This window comes from Tamandua tetradactyla, chromosome 1, assembly GCF_023851605.1.
Source record: "Tamandua tetradactyla isolate mTamTet1 chromosome 1, mTamTet1.pri, whole genome shotgun sequence".
In the NCBI taxonomy this organism is placed as follows: Eukaryota; Metazoa; Chordata; class Mammalia; order Pilosa; family Myrmecophagidae; genus Tamandua; species Tamandua tetradactyla.
Genome location: NC_135327.1, coordinates 188,407,131 through 188,429,120, shown reverse-complemented (window position 1 = coordinate 188,429,120; position 21,990 = coordinate 188,407,131). Strand labels below are relative to the sequence as shown.

Below are 21,990 nucleotides of genomic sequence, written 5' to 3'. Positions count from 1 at the left end.
ATGCCAAGTCCCAGCTCATCCTAGGATTTCTGTCCCACTTTGCCATGGAGGTTTACACCCCTAGGTATCATGTCCCACGTAGTAGCAGGGAAGGCAGTGTGTTCGCTTGCCATGTTGGCTGAGAGAGAGGTCACATCTGAGCAACAAAAGAGGTTCTCTGGAAATGGCTCTTAGGCCTAATCTTAAGTAGGCTTAGCATGTCCTTTGTAGAGATAAGTTTCATAGGGGCAAACCCCAAGATCGAGGGCTTGGCCTATTGATTTGATTGTCCCCACTGCTTATAAGAATATCAGAAATTCTCCAAATGGGGAAGCTGAATTTTTCCCTCTTTCTCCCTATTCCCCCAAGGGGAATTTGCAAATAGTTCTTTATTCACTGTTCTAATCACTCCGGTATTTATGGGGCATCAAACTAAGAGTGGCTAATATTGTTAACAGATATGGGAAAGCAGGAGATTCAGCCTGGGCCAAAAAGTCAGACTGAGACGTTGCTGTATCAGTCTTAATTTCCAAATCTTTGGGCTTGGTTGTCTTAACAAGAATTTAAAACTTTGATGGAGGAGAAGCAGGATGTTTTCAAAGCAGAGCATGTTCAGAAAATTTGTGAAATGTTTTTGCAATGGAAATATTAGCAAGTAACATAAATTGTTCCACTGTGGAATTTGTTTCTCATAAGTTCATTGGTTTGCAGATCTGTGGGATTATGAGTTTCATTGTCCCAGTGGAATCAAACTTCTGGGGAAGAGTCAAAGCCCCCTTTTAATTTTTCATTTTCTCAGAATTTTAGCCAGTTTATTTAGTCCATGGAAACAAGTGGTAATGTCATCATTCATGGTTGTTAAATCAATTCTCATCTGAGTTTCAGGATATGTAAAAGATGTTTATAAATGTTTATAAACTTTGTTTTTAAAAATTTCAGCATTGTGATTCATTTCCCAAATACATAAAAATGCCAGCCTGTCCACATCACATCTTAAGGAACACAAGATAGAGCTAAGCAACTCTGGAACTGTGTTAATCCTCTTTTTACAGAGATACACAGTTGTTCCATTTGTGGCTGATTCTTGATCCAAAGTATTTCCAGGCCTAATGAAATGGCTAACATTAGCAATGTAAACACCAACCTCCAAATTTCCATTTCTGAGTTCTCTGTAGTGTAGCGCATCATCTATATTGGTACATCCTGGTGGGTCCACATTAGAAATACAGAGATCCCTCAGGTCTTCCTGACTTTTCATATCCTTTTCAGAAATTCTCCAGAACATGTTTGGCAGAAAACTGAAGTACAGTTTGAAAAAAAGGCTGATGGAGAACATCATGCTCAAGTAACAAAACTTCTATTTCAGTCTCTTTATCTTCATCATCGCCTAAATTTTTTACAAAGTTTCTATTTGGGTGTCTGGAATTTCTGAACCAACCATCAATGGCAACAATAATTCTTTATCCTTCTAACATGGAAGACTGTCTAGTTTCTATCTGAATTCGAGGAATTCTCTTATCATCAGATGTAGAGACATGTCTTCTTGACTCCTTAATATTAGACTTAGAAAGCATACCACAATATGGTCACCAATTTCTTTTTATTATTCCTACAACTCTAGCAGTAGACTTCAACATTTCTCCATTTATAGAAGTTTTGACGATGCATTCTTTCTCCTCATCTTTCTCTACATCATCTTCATTTTGACTTTCATCATGTAAAATCACAGAAGATGGTACTATCTACTGACTTTTGGGGGAAAGTCACAATATCTTCATAAATAGCTTGGTTTAAATGTTTAAATCCTTGTACAATTATCTCTGTTTTCTTCAATGTCTCCATGAACCCATACTGTAGCTTCTAAGTGCTTTTCCCTCCTGGCTCTAAATGTTCCTTGAAGGTATGTACCAGATTTTATGCCTTGTTGTACTTTACTTAAGGGAAGAGTTTCTGAAAATATTATTTTTCTACTCTCTATTTCATTCCTTGTTCAGACAAACAAGCAAGATGATTTTACAAGTTCAGGGTTAGCAGTTAGGCCCTCACATATTCGTCACAAGTGAAAGCTGGTATCCCTTCTTCTATGGCTTTCTCTTTGTTTTTTCTATCATATGTTATGAAAATAACTTGTAGCTTGTTCTTGTTCACATTTTATTCAAATGTTCATTGTAGCATTTTGCCACTACTCAGATGGCTCTATCAGTCCTGTCATTAGAAATCTCTCCCTGTTCTTGTTCTACATACATTTCTCTACGGTGTTCATTAATCAACATTCTCTTGGTTTTTAGTCACATCGTAGATTTGTTTATATACTGGGCACTCCTATTTCTCACTTCTTGGAGAACTGTTTGTGGCACAATTACATTCCTGATGGCGGGGTCCTCAATACCATCAATATTCTCTGAAGAAAAGCTTTTGGCACCTGGGACACATCTGTCACATGGGAAGGCACATGGCTGGTGTCCGCTGGTCTTTCTCTCCTCCTTGGTTTCATTACTTCCAGCTTCTGTCTTCAGTGGCTTCCTCTCTTGGCTTCTCTGGGACTCCTCAGAGCTCTCTGGGCTTCATCTCTTTCTAGAGTAGCTTTTACCTGAAAAGTTGAATTTATATCCAAAAATGAAGGCTCTTTTGGGTAGAAATGTAAAAGGGAAAACATTCAGAATCATTAAAGAATGAACTAGGGGACTATATCTTGTAGCTAATTATAACATAGATACTTTAATGAGTGAATGTATAAAGAAACAAAATGGTATTTATAATTCTATGATTTGTTAGGTCTGAAAAATTTTATTCAACCCAGATTGTAAGCTTCTGTGTGTGAATGGAAAATTCACATCTTAACCATAATGCTTAATGTTTGTGGATCCTGAGGAGTCTCTGTTTCTTCATCTGTAACATGAGAATGATTTTAAGGCCATGTGTATGAAATTACTTCTATTTCTATTTTTTTTTTCCCTTTGGGCTTCAAGTGGGAAGAGTTGAGTTAATCGTATTTATTTTATAGCACATTATCATTATTGTTTGGTTTGTTTCATTGACTGATCTTTTGATTTCTTTTTATCTACATTGCCCTCTATGATTTCCTTTCTAGCACACAAGCAAACACTTTGATATACTTTACCTTATCTATTTTGTTTGAATGTGTGTTGCAAAATCTGTACTGTTTTATGTACGTTTTTTTCAAGCATTTTCATGTTTTCTAAAAGCCACAGAACAGTACTGTTATCACACCTAGATAATTGCTTAATATGATAAAATATATAATGTTTACATTTTCTCCATTCTTAAAATGTTTCTACAGTTTATTTGAATAGGGAATGAAACAAAGTCTATACGTTACAATTGGTTGATATGTTTCTTTCAGTCTATACCTTATCTATCATTTTCTTTTTCTTCATCCTGCTCTTCCTCCCCTCCTCTACCTCTAACTGTCTCAATATTTTTGCTCAAGAAACTCATTTGTGCTATAGAATTTTCCATAGTCTGGTTCATGAATGTATGAGGTATCCTTTAATACTTCTCATTTTCCTCTGTGTTTTCAATAAATTTGCAATTCTGGATACATAATCCTATTAAGTTGATTATGGAGGTAGGGGGCTAAAATATGTATTTTTTTGGTCAATACTAACTTTGTTCATGATATCCTTTGTTGAACAGAGTCATCAATTTTTGACTTGGTGGTTGCTTGTACGTTTACTGAAATGCTGAAAACTGGGAGACAAATAGGGTGGGCTGCTTAAGTTGGAGATAACTATTGAAACTTCAAGTAAAGTCATGAGTAGGAAAATCAGGAACAAACATAATTTTATTAGGCTTATCCTTTTAAATTGTTTTCGTTATTTTTGAAGTTTATCTTGTCTTATTTTTGCTTTTTCAATCTCAGAACTTTTTGTTTAAAATTACTAAAAAAAATTTTATTTAAGTAATTGGAATTGAAGGTATTTTGAGTTATTGGTTACCCAAGGAAATGCGCATTTCTGATCCTACCCACCTTCTTTCACCCCAACCCCTCTTGCTCACTTTAAGGGCCCTCTGGATATATTTCACAGAATATTTATTGTTCACTTTATAAATGATGATATTTCTCCATTTCTCATTTAGGTTCTAAGAAACAACTAAAGGTGGCACTATCTTTAAAGTAAACATAAAAATAATTTTGATTCAAATTTGTAATACTCAAATAATTTAATGACGATCTTACTGGAGAAGAAAATGTCCATGGACATGCAAATGTGTATCTTTTCAAATCTGGAAACAATTTTTACTTTGGGATTATCATTTTAAAAATTAAGCCTTTAATTATTTAAAAAAAATTTTTAGTAGTAGTATTAGAAAATAGACACGTCCATACAGTTCAGGTTTGTAATGTTAGAAGTTTAACAACTTCTGGGCTTACAAATAATGTAATAATAGGGAATAAAAATCTCTCCTGCTTTTATTGATTTAGCTTTAGAAATTTTAATAACTATTATCAAAACTTTAACAGCTATAAATAATCATCTTCTATGTATTTATTATATTTTTACTCCTTGAATCAACTTTTTTTCTTTGTCTGGAAAATAATTATACAAAAATATAATCTTTTCCTTAACAGTCCCCTAAGTTAGTGTTTTATTTTAAAGGCTCACAAAGATCATTAATTTCAGATTCCTCACAGGCAGTGATTTCTAAAAGATTTTCTATTTTTGTACAAATAAAAAGGTTATTCCCATTATACATAATTGTATGACCATCTATAATTTGCTATTGCATGTATTTGTTCTACTTAAACTAATTTTTTTGGTTGTTGTAAATAATACTAAAATTCTAATTAGGATATAAAATCATTAACACATAGCCATGGTTTTATATCTATATTCACAGTTGGATTCTTATTTCGGAAGAAAGCAACTTATCTTAGCTACTTAGATTTATAGAGGTGGCATTTCTTCTTGCAGGAGACATGATCATTCTAGAGAAGGCAAGAAAGTACAGAAAAAAAAAAGCCTTCTTTGCTGAACACTCAAAAAATGACTGGTGGTACTTTCAAGTATCATTCATCAGTCATACGTTTAGAAGAGAAGAAAATCTCATTAGCCACTCTGTGTTCATTTAAGTGCTTAGACGACTTGTCATTTTTAGACTCAAGCTCTTAAATGGTAAATCTTGACACATCTCAGATTTTGCAGCTCATCTTGGCACTCCTAGAATTTAGTATCCCAAGGTACAGAAACTTTACATCATATTCTGCCCTAATTCTTTCATATTTTTTTCTTATCACTCCTGATTTTGTAATGTTAGCTTTTACACCTTCCTGTTTTAAAACTGGATTAGTCTAAAAGTGTCTCATTGCATGGTATTTGTTTTAGCAGACAGGAAACTAAAGCAACTCATGTGTTTTTTCCTTTTTATTTGTTTGTTTTTTATTTTAAAATAATAGCCACCCTAATGGGCATGATTTGTTGTTTTATCTCATTATGGTTTTGATTTGCATTTTACTGATAGTTATTGAGATTGAGCATCTTTTCATGTGCTTATTGGCCATTTGTATTTCTTCTTGTCAATTTTGGACAATTAGTCTCCATACCTTCATATGCAAAATTCAGGTAATGAAATTACCTAGCCCCTCAAAATTACTGTGATAATTAAATTAAATGTCTATTCATGTCCTTGGCTCATTTTTTAATTGAATTCTTTGTCTTTCTGTTGTTTAGTTGTAGCAATTCTTTATATGTTATAGATATTAAACCCTTAAGAAAATGTTTTCTCCCATTCTGTAGGTTGTCTTTTTACTTATAGTTCTTCTACAAATATAAGAAAATACATTTACTAATGAAATGTAAACACAATTGAAAAAAATTTTAATTTTCATTCATGTAGTGTGCTTGAAAATTTACTTTTTTTTTTTTGCATGGGCAGGCACCAGGAAACATTGAAAATTTCTAAATTCATTCCCTTAGCTTTATTACAATACGATTCTTACAGGTTCTTTGGAATTCCTTATCACATATGCTGTGCAATGAACCTCCATCAAACTGTCACTCATATAGCATGATGTAACTTGATATAGGTGTAGCATTTATATATCAAACCTGTCTCATTTATTTTTTTAATTACTGATGACAATAATTATAATGAAATAGCTGAAATTTATTGCAAACTCCATGTCAAACACTGTTCTAAGTGTTTTATATATAATATTTAATTTAATCATCACAGCAACTCTGTGGGGCTAGATAATATCATTACCTGAATTTTGCACATTAGGATATGGAGACATAATCATCCAAAATTGACAGTATTTTATCTTAGGTAGTCAGACTCCAGGGTCTGTGCCACTTTCCACTACAGTGTTGCTGATGCTCTTAGTATCGTGTAATGCCAACACAATTATAAATTGAAAGGGAGTATTTTGTTATGAAATGGAAATCTGAATAATCCACACTAAGATCATTTTAACATTTGTTAAGATAAACAGCTAAATAGGCTATAATATTTAATGGTTAAAATAGACAAATATAGATAGGTAAGCCCTGGATTTAAAAACACATGGTATGATGGGTGGGCCATGGTTGCTCTCACCTGCCATGCCGGAGACCCAGGTTCGGTTCCGGTGTCTGCCCCTGTGAAAAACGAAAAAAAAAAAAAACACGTTATGGTAGTCAGACCCAAGTCCAGGTGCATTAGTACATCTCAGAGGATGTGCCCAGCCATCATGACTGAAATGCTAATGCCAAATATTTTTAAATGATCCTAATTAACACGACTTGAAATAAAGAATTACTGACATCTCAGGAACAAATTCAAAAGATTTTGTACTATCTTTTAAATAATTTTACCTTTTATTCCCAAATAGTTGCATATGCATATGATTCACCTATTTCACTTGCCATTTAGTGATTAAGTAGTATTGTGCCAAAATTATGCACATTTTGCCCATTTCAGGTATGGAACAATTTGAATGAATAAGACATAACAGGATTTATAGGGATACAGTTACTAAGTCAAAAATAGTATTAAATGTGGACTTGGAGACTGAAAGCAAACAGGATATTGAAATGCCTGTGATATTCAACAGCAGAACCTTTAATTTTTATAATCTCAAAGATTGTTTTCTTATCCTTAGTCACTAGTTTTGTAAGAACCAGCATTCAGCAGTGAAATGCAGTGCTTTTCTTGTGTAGGTCTAGAGTTAAAAACTGCTATCAGTTATTTAGAATCTGATTTATACCTTAAGAGAGTGGCTGTCATTTGCTGTCATTTCAGGGAAGCTGGGTATCAAGGAGCAATTTTCAAAGAATTGAACACCAGTGCAGGGTTATGAATAAAGTCTGAGAAGCTCTGACCTTCCCTGTCAAATGATAAGACTATAAATATGTTGGTAATTCTGCTTTTTGTGAATACCTGCTCTTTTCCATCATTGTAGTTTCTAGGATATCATATATTGGTTCCAGCAAAGCTAAAACAAAATTTTTGTGGTATAAAATACAATGTAAGGAACATGGGAAGGCAGTCTCCTCTTGTATATTGCTTCTGAAGTACACAGTATCTAAATCAAATTTCACTAATTGGTCATATTTTATTAATTTAAATGAAGAAAGTGTAAGGGCTTTTGGGTAGGAAATGTAATAAGGTATAATGTACCATGTTTCCCCAGTGCTCTTTACCCCACAACAAATTAATTATGGAATATGGCTCATTCATGCTTTAATGTACTCTTTTACAAATCATGTACAGTGAATGAGTTCAGATATTGATAGCATAAACTATTGTGTTGAATGATTTTAGTATCTCAATTTCATAACCATTGGGCAACCATTTTCTCTATCTTTACTCTTACTTTGCCCAAGTTGATAACTTAGGGAATGAATAAGATTAAGGAGGGAAAATAAAAGTATTTTATTTTTGCATAACACATTATCTCAAAATTTGGTGACTTAAAACAACAATAAACATTTATCTTATTGCGGGTCAGGAACTCTGGCTTGGCTGGGCACTTTGAGCTTGGGATCTCAACAAGTTCAACCATCTGGTCTCCCTCCATGACTGGTTGAGTGTCCTCATGACATAGTTGTTGACTTCTTCTGGGACGCATCCTTAAATGCAATTTTTATTTAAAGCTTTAATTCCTCATTCCTTATCCCCACCCCAGTCCTCAAATTCTCTGAATTTGCTTATTCTATTTTTTTTATATCAGTGAGATCATACAATATTTGTCCTTTTGCATCTCAACATGATGTCCTCAGGATTCATCCATGTTGTCGCATGTATCAAAACCTCATTCCTTTTTATGGCTGAACAATATTCCATTGTGTGTCTGTACCACATTTTATATGTTCATTGGTTGATGGCCACTTGAGTTGCTTCCATCTTTTGTCAATAGTAAATAATGCTGCTATGAACACTGGTGTGCAAATATCTGTTCAAGTCCCTGCTTTCAGTTCTTTTGGGGTGTGTACTTAGAAGTGGGATTGCTGGGTCATATGGTAATTCTATATTGAACAGTCCGAGGAACTACCCAGCTTTCTTCCACAGCAGCAATGCCACTTACATTCCCACCCAACAATGAATGAGTGCTTCTGTTTTTCCATATCCTCTTTAACACTTGTAATTTTCCATTTTTTAATTGTAGCCATTCTAGTGGGTGTGAAATGGTATAATCTCTCTTTTTTTTTATGCTCAAGTCACAGAATTCACTGCACTGATATCCTATGGCCATGAAAGTTAACCCTGTTCAGTTGGAAAATGACTACACAAGAGCATAAATACTAGAGCCAAGATTCGTTGAGTGCTGTTTTGGAGAGTGACTACCACAGAAAAATATGCTAAACAGAGTGGCAGGCACACATGAAGACATTATGCATGTATAAATAGGAGAAGGTAAAGACTAGTTAGTTCAGTTAAGCTCTGATTTGTGACAAAAGTGCAAACTGCTATTATATTTGTTATTTCAAACCCAATACCTATATCCAATGTGTTTAATTGTGCCCACCATGATAATCTCTTTTACAGCACAAAAGTATGAAGCTACATTGTATTAAGGCAGGAGATTCTCTTCAGAAATCTTACCATAATTTAAACACAAGGGATGAAACAACTAAGATTATGATCTGTGTAGCTTGAAAGTCTTATTTTTTCCAAAATTTTGCTAGAACATAATAGTCTATTAGGGAGTACAGCTCAAGTTGCTTTCAAAAAACAATTTATACCAACATTCTTGACACCAAAAATAGGTAAATTGATTTGCTCAATATGCTAGTTTGAAAGGATGTATGTACCCTAAAAAAGCCATGCTTTAATCCTAATCCCATTTTGTAAAGGCAACCATTTCTTCTAATCCCTATTCAGCACTATATATTTGAAATTATAATTAGATCATCTCCCTGGAGATGCGGCTTAGGGGATCACTTCTTGATGTGATCAAGAGTGGTTGTTAAAATGGATTAGGTGGAGATGTGTCTCTACCCATTCGGGTGGGTCTTGATTAGTTTTCTAGAATCCTATAAAAGAGAATTAGAGAAAATGCCAGGAGATTCTGAGAGAGCAGAACAACGTAGCCACGAGAAGCAGAGAGCCCACCAGCCAGCGACCTTTGGAAATGAAGAAGGAAAATGTCTCCTGGGGAGCTTCATGAAAGGAAGCCAGGAGAGCAAGCTAGCAGATGACACTGTGTTCGCCACATGCCTTTCCAGATGAGAGAGAAACCCTGACCCTGTTCGCCATGTGCCTTCTCACTTGAGAGAGAGTCCGTGAACTTCAGCGGCCTTCTTGAACCAAGGTATCTTTCTCTGGATGCCTTTGATTGGACATTTCTATAGAGTTGTTTTAATTGGGACACTGTCTCAATCTTAGCACTGTAAACTAGCAACTTATTAAATTCCCTTTTTTAAAAAGCCATTCCATTTCTGGTATATTGCATTCTGGCAGCTAGCAAACTAGAACACTCAGATTATGATGCCTGTGTTTTATCCTTTGTAAAGAAATTAATAACAAACATTTATTGAGCGTTAATTCTGAGGCAGGAACTATGCTAAATGCCTTACATATCAAGTCATTTAATCCTCTAACAACCCTTTTTTCTGGTTATATTGATGAGGGAAATAAAATTGACATGGTTGAAAATTCAGGGATTCAAACCTATGATGTCTGATTCCAGCACCCATGTTCTTAATCACTGCACTGTGCATAGAATTGACTCATTCAGTCTAGTCTAGTAACAATGGATGACTCAGTAACAATGGTAGGAGATCTCTCAGACTTCGTGGGCAGAATTCAAAATAATTGTACATTTCTGCGGGTAGAAAAGGGAAATGGAAAGCTGCCAGAAACTGAATAGTGTTTCTCTTGAAGGGGTGGAGTATGATTTCCTTTTGTAAATGACCACTTACATTGTAGGATTCAGAATAGACTCATGGGCAAGAAAAGATCTCGTGACTTGGATCAGAGTGGTAGTGGAAGAGATTGTGAGAAGTGATAGGAATATAGGCATAATTATAACATTCAGTCAATAGGATTTCCTTATAGATTAGATGTGTGGGGTATGAGAAAAAAAGCCTAAATAGTTAAAAGGATGAAGCAGCCATAAACTGAGATTAAAAGCTGTGGATAGGTAGTGGTGATGATAGCATAATATTGGGAATATATTTAATAACATTGAATTGTACAGTTGAGAGTGGCTAAAATGGGAAGTTTTGAGTTGTGAAAAAAGAAGGAACCATGAAAAAAGCTGTGTGTGGGGCAAGTGTGAGGTTAAAAAGATAAGGACATGTTAACTAGGCAGCTTGATATACAAGACAAGATTTTGGAAGAGAAGTCTGGGCTGGAGTCACCAAAATTTAGATGATATTTATATTTAAATATATAATATGTGGGACTGATTGAAATTCCAAAGGGCATAAATATAGAGGAGGATCTAGTTGAGCCCTTAGGCACCCCAGTTTTAAGAGTCTGGAGAGAACAAATCAGGATCCAGCAGCGGTGACTGTGGGTAAAGAGGAAAACCAAGAAAGTGTATCAAGGAGAAAATCCAGCTGATAAATCAGAAGAGGAATAATAATTGACAATTGATTTAGCAGTTTGGAGGTTTGGGTTATCTTGATGAAAGCCATTTTGGGTAAGAAATAGGGGTAATTGGAGTGAGTTGGAGGGGAGTAATTTAGATAATCCTTTCTAGGTGGTTTAGGAAGGTAGTAGCTGGCGTTTAAAGTGGGAGTTGAGAATATTGAAAATTACATGAAAACTGTTAAGCTTGTTGCTTTTTCAGTAGCCATTTATTGTATTCTTGCTTATGCCTAGTATTTTTATATCTCCTTTTTATATAGTTATAAAAAAAATAATAGATGGTGCATCTCCTTGAGGCATTTACTTTAATTTTGGGGTGTTAGACTTGAAACAATGTGCAGTGTAGCCCAGAAAGTATCCAAGTAGCAGAGTCTACAGGTTCAGTGGAGGCTTTAGAGATGGACACCTGAACTGAGTCTTGGGACTTGTACCATCTGAATGTTTACATACTTTCTTCTGAAATAATATTTTATAGGCTCTGAGGAGAAACAAAATAGCCCTATTTGTTGCAGATTCATAGTTTCCCTAGTTTTTGCCTGAGTTATTAATCACAACTAACGCAAACTTATTTTGGCTTAACAATGGAAATTTATTGGCTCACAGCTTTGAGGCTACAAGTGAAAAATCTAGAGGTTGGTAACATGGGCTTTCTCCCCCCAAAAAACTAGTATTCTAGTGTTGGCTGGCAGGAATCTTTGTTTCATTGGCTTTCCTGTCACATGACAATATCCTCTTCTTTTCTCCCGGCCCTTCCAGTTTATACTGACTTCCAACTGGTTCCTCCTTGTGGCTTTCTCTTTATAAAGCCTGCAATAATCCTGAGTAAGATCCCCCCACCCTACCCCCACTCCCCAGTTCAGTTCACCATGCTTTAAAAATAACATCTTCAAAAGGTATGTTTTCAAAAGGATATGCCCTAAAATATGTGTAACATTTATTTAATACAGATTATTTAGAGTAAACCCAATATATTTATGTTTCACATCCTACATTTGTGAAACTGAATAAAATAAAAACGTCTTCTAGCTCTGAAGGTTTGCAACTACAAGGAAGTTGTAAGCTTCACTAAGGAAGATAATTTCTCTCAATTATGTGAGTAGTCACAGTGTGAAAATATACCACCACAAAATCTGTCTTTGTGTATGTAACTGATTGACCTCTTCTCCTGGTAAATACAGTACAGAACCCTTCTATCCATTTCTTTCACTCTTCTTTCCTTCAGGCTGTTTAATTTCCAACAGTGTTTTTTAAGCATCTGGAAAAATTATTGGAGGTTGACCTTGCATCATGTATTCATTAGGGTTCTCGACAGAAACAGAATCAATAGGAAATACTCGCAGACATAAAATTTATAAAAGTATCTCACGTAACCATGGGAATGCAGAGTCCACAATTGACAGGGCAGGTTGTGAAGCTGACGATTCTGATGGAGGGTCTAGATGGACTCTACAAAATAGGCTCACTGGCTGAAGCAGGAAGGGAGCCTGTCTCTTCTGAATCCTCCTTCTGGTGATTAGATTAAGCATCACTCATTGCAGAAGACACTCCCCTTGGCTGATTACAAATGGAATCAGCTGTGGATGCAGCTGATATGATCATGATTTAATTCTATGAAATGTCCTCATCTCAACAGACAGGCTAGCACTTGCCCAACCAGACAAACAGGTACCACCACTTGACCAAGTTGACACATGAACCTGACAATGGCAGTCCATCCCTTGTCAACTTGGCAGCTATACATATTACCTTAAACCATACCTAATTTCTAAATAAAAAACAATAAAACATGCATTTTTTCTTTCACCTAACAATACTCAACTATCCTGCATATAACTGGAAACACATTAAATCTCTCCAGAATAGGGTGCAAGTCCTTGGGTAATACTCATTCTTAAACTTGATATCTTACAAGGTTGTATAACACAAATAAAACAGCATTGCAGTCCTGGTTTCTGTAACTGATCACATGGTCGTAGTTTATGTTTATCACTACCTTCTTCCACTCCCCATTCCATGTTCCCTTTACCCTCAGCAAGCACTTCAGCTGGCTGTGGTTCTTTGCCTGGTGGGGTGATCCAAACCTTCGTTCCTGAATTTTCAGAGCCATTGGTAGTCCTGCCTGGATTGGGTTGTTGCAGTTATCCATTGATTTTAATCACAGGGCATGGTAGTACCAAAAGATGCCCCAGTGGATCTCCTATATTCCAAGAAAACTCTTCTTTACCTCCATTGTGTAGTTGCACTCCTATTTTCCCCTGATAGTCAGGGTCAGTCACCCCAGACAATAATGTAATCCCCTTCTTGCTTGTTGATCCATGGGCATGAGTAGCCCAAAGTAACCAGGTGGCAGTCTTAGATTCCAGTTCAGTGGAATCGTTGTTTCTCCTGGTGGATGCACTTCCCCTTTTGGAACTAAAACCTGTAGACCAGTAGAGTTCAGGATCGCAGGGACAGGAAGTAAAAATTTTCCTAGTGGATCACTATGGGTAATAGTGAGTGGTACCACTCCCATTTCCACCCCCTTGAATTCCTGGACCCATGGATCCTGGCTATGGGAGAAACAGCACAATACAGCAGATGCTGAATCAGAGCATATACAACTTCCTGGAGAACATTACTCCAGCCCTTCAAGGTATTACCTCCTAGTTGGCACTGTAATTAAGTTTTCAAAAGGCCATTCCACTGTTCTATCAATCCAGCTGCTTCTGGATGTTGGGGAACATGGTTAGACCAGAGAATTCCATGAGCATGTACCCATTCCTCTTTTTCATTTGCTGTGAAGTGTGTTCCCTGATGAGAAGCAGTGCTTTGTGGAATACCATGTGATAGATAAGGCATTCTTAAAGCCCACGGATGGTAGTTTTGGCAGAAGCATTGCGTGCAGGGAAAGCAAACCCATATCCAGAGTATGTGTCTATTCTAGTTAGAACAAATCGCTGCCCCTTCCATGAAGGAAGTGGTCAAGTGTAATCAACCTGCCACCCAGTAGCTGGCTGGTCACCTCAGTAAATAGCGCTATATTGGGGGCTGAGGGTGGCCACTCAGCAGTGGCTGTAGCCAAGTCAGCCTTGGTGAGTAGAAGTCCCTGTTGCTGAGCCTGTGCATAACCTCCATCCTTATCACCATGACCACTTTGTTCATGAGCCCATTGGGCAATGACAGGAGTTCCTAGGGAAAGAGGCTGACTGGTGTCCACAGAATGGGTCATCTTATCCACTTGATTAATAAAACCTTTCTCTGCTGAAGTCATCCTCTGGTGCACATTCACATGGGACACAAATATGTTCACATTTTTAGCCCACTCAGAAAGGTCTATCCACATACTTCTTCCAGATTTCTTTGTCAGCAGTTTTCCAATTATGGTCTTTCCAAGTCCCTGACCATCCAACCAAACCATTAGTAACAGCCCATGAGTCAGTATACAAACACACCTCTGGCCAGTTCTCCTTCCAAGCAAATGAACAACCAGGTGCACTGCTCGAAGTTCTGCCCACTGGGAGGATTTCCCCTTACCATTGTCCTTCAAGGACACCCAGAAAAGGGGTTGTAGTGCTGTAGCTGTTCACTTTCAGGTGGTACCGGCATATCGTGCTGAACCATCGGTAAACCAGGCTGAGTTTTCTCTTCCTCAGTCAGTTCACTGTAAGGAACTCCCCAAGAGGCCACAGCTCTGGTCTGGGAAAGAGAAGGTAATGTGGCAGGAGTGGTTGGGCCACTTCTTCATGTAACTTATTTGTGCCTTCAGGACCTGCTCTGGCCCTATATCATATATACCATTTCCATTTTACAATAGAGTGCTGCTGCACACGCCCAACTTTATGGCTTGGTGGGTCAGACAACACCCAGCTCATGATAGGCAACCCATGTCTCATGGTGACTTGGTGGCCCATGGTTAAGCATTCAGTCTCTACTAAGGCCCAGTAGCAGGCCAAAAGCTGTTTCTCAAAAGGAGAGTAGTTATCTGCAGCAGATGGTAAGGCTTTGTTCCAAAATCCTAAGGGTCTGTGTTGTGATTCTCCTATAGAGGCCTGCCAGAGGCTCCAAACAGCATCTCTATTTGCCACTGACCCTTCCAGCACCATTGGATCTGGTGGATCATACAGCCCACGTGGCAGAGCAGCTTTTATAGCAGCCTGCACCTATCACAGAGCTTCCTTTTGTTCAGATCCCCACTTAAAATTAGCAGCTTTTCTAGTAACTCGATAAATTGGCTGTAGTAGCACACCCAAATGAGGAATATGTTGTCGTCAAAATCCAAAGAGACCAACTAGGCGTTGTGCTTCTTTTTTGATCATAGGAGGGGCCAGATGCAGCAATTTATCCTTTACCTTAGAAGGAATATCTCGACATGCTGCACACCATTGGACACCTAGAAATTTCACTGAGGTGAAAGGCCCCTGTATTTTTGTTGTATTTATCTCCCATCCTCCAACATGCAAATGCCTTACCAGTGTGTCTACAGTAGTTGCTACTTCTTGCTCACTAAGTCCAATCAACATGATATCATCAAAATAATGGACCAGTATGATGTCTTGTGGGCAGGAGAAACCATCAAGGTCCCTGCAGACAAGATTATGACATAGGATTGGAGAGTTGATATACCCCTGAGGTAGGACAGTGAAAATATACTGCTGACCTTGCCAGCTGAAAGGAAACTGTTTCTGGTCGCTCTTACTAACAGCTATTGAGAAAAAAGCATTTGCCATATCAATAGCTGCATACCAGGTACCAGGGGTATTGCATTGATTGCAATCAAGCAATGATACCACATCTGGAACAGCACCTGCAATTGGAGTTACCACCTGGTTGAACTTACAATAATCATTGTCATCCTCCAAGACCCATCTGTTTTGCACAGGCCAAATAGGAGAGTTGAATGGGGATGTGGTAGGAATCACCACCCCTGCATCTTTCAAGTCCTTAACAGTGGCAGTAATCTCTGCAATCCCTCCAGGAATCCAGTATTGCTTCTGATTTACTGTTTTGCTAGGTAGTGGCAGTTCTAGTAGCTTCCACTTGGCCCTTCTCACCATAATAGCCCTCACTGCATGAGTTAGTGAGCCAATGTGGATATTCTGCCAGTTACTCAGTATGTCTATTCCAATTATGCATTCTGGAACTGGGGAAATAACTACAGAATTGGTCGAGGGGCCCACTGGACCCACTGTGAGATGAACCTGAGCTAAAAATCCATTGATCACCTGGCTTCCAGAAGCCCCCACTCTGACTGGTAGACCAGAGTGACGTTTTGGGTCCCCTGGATTAATAGCACTTCTGAACCAGTATCTAAGAATCCCCGAAATATCTGATCATTTCCTTTTCCCCAATGCACAGTTACCCTGGTAAAAGGCCATTGGTATCCTTGGGGAAGGCTTGGAGGAAGATAAACAGTATAAATTTGTGGTAGTATAACAGGGTTCTCCCCCAAAGGGACCTTGCCTCCCCTTCATTCAAGGGGCTCTGGGTTTGTAAACTGTCTCAAGTCTAGGAATTTATTAAGGGGCCGTGACTCTGTGTTTTTGTAATTCAAGTTAAACTTCGGTTCACTTGACCTAGAACTCTTGTTACACAACTCAAATAAGAATTTAGTAGACTGCCCTTCTATTGTATTTCTAGGTACCCATGAATTACTAGCCAGTGCCACAAATCTCTGCGAGTCATATAATTCTGACACCTACTTTGAGTTTGCTGTCTGTTGTAATAGCCACATCTACCCTGTCTTCAGCGATTAAGGGCTGCCACCTGGCTTCTGCCAACTCGGGATCCCGTCATCTCCATTGTGTTTAAGGATTCCAGCTCAGTGACAGCAGTTCCTACAGTAATATCTGAGAAGTGCAACTACAGGGCTCTTCAGGGATGATGGTGCTAGTCTCACAAATGTATTTCTCACTGTTGTGGTAAAAGGTGCATCCTCCAGACATTCTGGGGTGTAAGAGCAGGCTGTGCATGATAAATCCACTCCAACATTCCAATCTCTCTAAGCCTCTGAATCCCCTCATCTACTTTATCCCAGGGCAGTTCTTGCATTTCACCCTCAGGTAATGTCAGCTACCTTTTGATCCATGTTTCAACCAACCATCCAAAAAAACTGTTGCTAACTTTTCTAACCCCTCGAGCTACAATATTGAATGCAGAATCTCTGCTTAGTGGGCCCATATCAATAAATTCAGCCTGATCCAGCCTTATATTCCTCCCATCATTATCCTACACCCTTAAAATCCATTGCTACATATATTCCCCTGATTTCTGTCTATAGAAATTGGAAAACTCACACAGTTCTTTTGGAGTATAATATACCTCCTCATGTGTGATACTTTGTACCTCACCTTTAGGGACCTGTTGGGACTTTAGTGTAGTTATAGGTCTGGAATAAGTGAAGGGTGGTGGGGGTGGGCCATGATAAGAGTTAGAAATATCTTCCAAGCCATTTGTTTTAGGGTATTAATTTGCAGTTTCATCTGGTGAAACAGGATTAATCACCCTAGGGCTAATTCCTTCAGGAGGAGATTAGGTGGCCAACTCCTCAAGGCAGGCTGGAGGTAGGGCGGCTATGTCCCCAGGGCAGACTATTACAGGGTTATCTAGAGAAGACTCAGTATGACCTAGAGTTTCAACCTCTCCACCAACATCATTATCAATCCGATATGTCACCATCCCATTTTTCATGGTCCCACTCTTTTCCAATCAATGCCCTCACTTTCACGGCAGATGCCATGCAACATTGAGATTTCAGTTTACGTTGTAAAGTTGCTACTCGAACAATAATATTCTTAGTCTGATTTTCAGAGATCTCAAGTCTATGGCTACAGGAAATAAGGTTTTCCTTCAGGATACTCATAGAAACTTGTACATCTGTCAGATGGCACTTAAGCTTCTCGTTGGAAGCCTTAAGCCCATCCCTTTCACTCCTTAATGTATCCAGTGTATCTAACTACAACCAGCCAACATCTCTATACCTCTTATTTCCGCAAAACTCCATAAAGATGTCAAAAACGTTATCCCTAGAACCTGGCTTCGTACAAGAGAAGCATTTGGAGAATCAAATGGTGATATTTTGACTATCTCTTTTGCCAACTCACTCCATGGATTGGGAGTGTCATTCTGATTATGTGAGTCTAGTCAGAGTAGAAAACCATTCATAAAAACCCAATTTTAAGGTTCTGTTTCTTAAGAACCACTCCTGGTACCAAGTTGTATTGGTTAGTGTTCTCTAGAGAAATAGAATCAACAGGAAACACCTGCATATATATAAAAGTGTCTCATATAACCATGGGAATGCAGTCCAAAATCTGCTGGGCAGGCTGTGAAGCTGACAATTCCGATGGAGGGTCTGGATGAACTCCACAGGAGAGGCTCACTGGCCAAAACAGGAAGAGAGCCTGTCTCTTCTGAATCTTCCTTAAAAGACTTCCTGTGATTAGATTAAGCATCACTCATTGCAGAAGACACACCCCTTGGCTGATTACAAATGGAATCAGCTGTGGATACAGCTGATGTGATCATGATTTAATTCTATGAAATGTCCTCATCACACAGACAGGCCAGCACTTGCCCAACCAAACAGGTACCACCACTTGGCCAACTTGACACATGAACCTGAATATGACACATTGATTCAGTGTACAGAGATGTCCCATTCTTTCTACTGTGTGAATACTTGGCTTTATGCTAGCAAGTTTAGCCGCAGTTAGCCATAGGGTGTCATTTCAACATTAACAGCAATATGGTGGTGAATGGTGGTCCACTTTATAAACTGTCATTGACATCAAGATATTGTAACATAAAACTTGGTATAGTTATTGGATTTAAGGATTTAGAAATGGAATTTAAATATTTCAACATTTGGTATTTTGGCAAAAGAAAAATCTGCGATGAGCTTTATCTTTTCTCAGTCATTTCATACTTAATTTTTGCAAAGAGGAAGTAAAATGCAAAATGAAATTTTCTTACTCCTTCATAGGTTAACTGTATCAGTGTGTTTTTAGATCTAGCTTGGCATTACCTTGAGGTAGTACGATCTTCTGATGTAGCCTATCCTTAACGTGATAAGTATGATTTCCAGCTCAGATACCAACCTGTAAATGTTATCTTTAGATATTAAAGCAAATCTTTGTTACTTTTCACTAAATTACAATTTCACATGCTATTAAGCTTGTTAGATATGTTAAAAGAATGATTGTTGGAAAGGCAAACTGTGACTGATTTTTGGTCTCTTCTTTACTACATGGAACTGTCTTTGACTTTAAGGAGTTTTGTTAGCTCTGAGCAGAGGACAGAACAGGTACCTGTGCAATGATTCATGAGAACTGATAGAAGTAAATGATTAGTTCATGTGCCTCTAGTCTCCAGTAATGAAATAAATCCTTAGGGAAGTTTTTAAATGTCAGGCTGTAATGCCTGCTTGTGTCAAAACACATATAAGCTAGTATATATTATGAATTGTGAAATCCGGGGAAATAAATACAAATTCTTTTATACAGCTGTTCATTTTTTAAAGATGTCACATCTATTTGAGTATATGGAAGGGAAGATAAGCCTAATATTACTCTCCTTTAACCATGCAAAGCTAAATTTGCTTATTTATCAAAGAAAAACATTCATATTTGGCTAAATACCTTCTTGGAATAAGAGGAAGAAAATATTAACTGATTATAGGTTAAGACCTATCTGATTTCTCAAGTCCTCTAACTAGTTTATTCACTGATTAAAAATTTCAGGGTCTGTGGATGCTTAAAATAACAAGGAAAGCAAAGAATACATAGCAAGACTAGAAAAGAAAGCTGACTACTGTGTCATTTAAATCAGTGGATTTTATAACAGCCATTTTCTCCCTGGCATAATACAACTTTAACATGTGTCTGTTTCCTTTGTATTACTTGATACATGCTGAAGAATCTTCTTTTGGGGAATTAATATCCAAAGTTGAAAAGTCATTCATTATTTCCTACATGATTCTTGACTGAAGTTAGCCTGGGTACCAACATACTAACATATTCAGATGAGCACTACTTAACCAATAGAGAGGCCACCCGCAAAAACCAGGAAGAGAGTCACGCCCTTCCTTTTCTAATGCTGAGCGCTCATGTCTCTGCTAACCAGTGCCTGAGGCACTACAGCTTACTTGTACACCTCTGATATACTATACTTTCTTAGCAGGGTACCTCGGGGAACAACTCTTTAAACAAGAAACTCCGTCCAGGATCTATCCACCTGAAAAATCACTACCACTTCCAATTCTTCCACTGAAGAAGCCAAAGCAATTCTAAGGAATTTCTTCTCAATACAATGCACCCCTCTCATCAACTCCTTTAAAACAAGGAGGCCTTTTTCAGAACTTGTTCATTTGTGTTATGTTTGGCATCTATGGATATTTATTTTTATTATATTTTATATCTTCGGAGATAATTATTGCAAATAATAGAGGTTGGTAAGAAACAAAACTCAAATTCATATGACATGCTATTCAATGTAAATTGATTTGGGAAAGAATTCTATACAAAGGAATTAGGCAGCTCATGAGGTAAACAAAATAAGATAAGCTACATGCTTCTCTTTGTGTGGTACCTTTCATCCAGCATAGGTTTCAAACCTACCATCACATTATGCTCAGTCCTCTTTAAGGAATGAGAAACTTAAAGGTAGTTGAGAGACATTTTCAGTACCACCATAAATAAGTTTACTGATACCACCCAAATGTCCTTGCCTCATGGCTTTTGTACATATGTGCCCTAATGCAAACCTAACCTCCATTCACCAGGTTGACCCTTCTTCATCCTTCAGTTTTCAGCCCAGGCATTACTCTTCAGGGAACTCTTTGTTTACCTCTGCCTCGCTTTCCACACCTGATAAATTCTCTCATCTGTAATCTCTCCTAGTTCTCTGTGCTTTACTTTCCATGCAATTGAATATAGTTTATGTGTATGTCTATAGCTTTGTGAATACCTTCTGTTTCTGACACTAGCTTGAAGGTTCATGAATGAATAAATGCTGACTCATTGGAAGCTATTTCAAATCCCAATTCTCAGCCCCATTTCTGCTGCTTAGGTAGCAGTCTGTTCAGTACGGAGCAATTTTAAAACCTCATTTTTTAGCCTACGATTCTAGATACCATTTCCTGAATCCCCTACAATGAAAAATGAGAAAAATAGGGCCATTACACTTTCTTCTACCTGTACCTTTTGACAATTATTACACTATTATTTTACTATATATATGTAGAATGTTTACATATATAAACATTAACTATATATTAACTATATATTCCATATTACATATATAAACATTATATAGTTTCTATGCTTTGTCTCTAAATTGATACTGAAAACAAAAACCATCAGGAATGAGATTAATTTTTATCTTATTCTTATAAGATCTCAGGGTTTAGTCACTCATATTCCTCTGTTGATGACATATTATCACCTCTTGTTTAGGCAAGAACTCACATTGATTGATTGATTGATTGATTGACCACTTACCTTTTGTCACTATACCACATTTCCATAGGCAGATATTTTAGTGCATAAAAAATATTTTTAATTTTGCTATTTTGAAATGTATCTTATGTTGGCATTTACTTTCATTTACATAAATGGGTTATGTAATTTATCCTTTCTGTTTCCTGATTTTTTCACAAAGCATTCTATTTTCAACCCACCCATGTTTCTCTGTGTACATCTAACCCATAACTGAGTGTGCACCTACCACGTTGCCTATCCTCTCTCCCAATGATAGACCAACTTCCAAATGTATTTGATAGTCCTTTTAAAAATATTATAATATGTAATATATAATATTGGCAGCCCCTTTTGATTAAATGCATGCCCTTCTGATTGCATATTCAAATAAAAATTATATTTATATATGTGTATATTTAATAAGAATTGTGAAGGGGTGATCAGGATGAACTTATATTTCAAGAAATAGTGTATTCTAGAGAATTGTTTTTCTTAAGAAAAGCAATCCTGGGCTAAG

At 37.3% G+C, this 21,990-nt stretch overlaps 1 protein-coding gene and 1 pseudogene across 5 annotated transcripts in view; one reads left to right on the top strand and one right to left on the bottom strand.

Moving 5' to 3' along the window:
• Nucleotides 1-21,990, top strand: part of TPK1 (thiamin pyrophosphokinase 1) — a 323,853-nt gene that overhangs the window by 213,670 nt on the left and 88,193 nt on the right. The window lies entirely within an intron of this gene.
• On the bottom strand, nucleotides 381-21,514 carry LOC143679721 (exosome complex exonuclease RRP44 pseudogene; annotated as a pseudogene).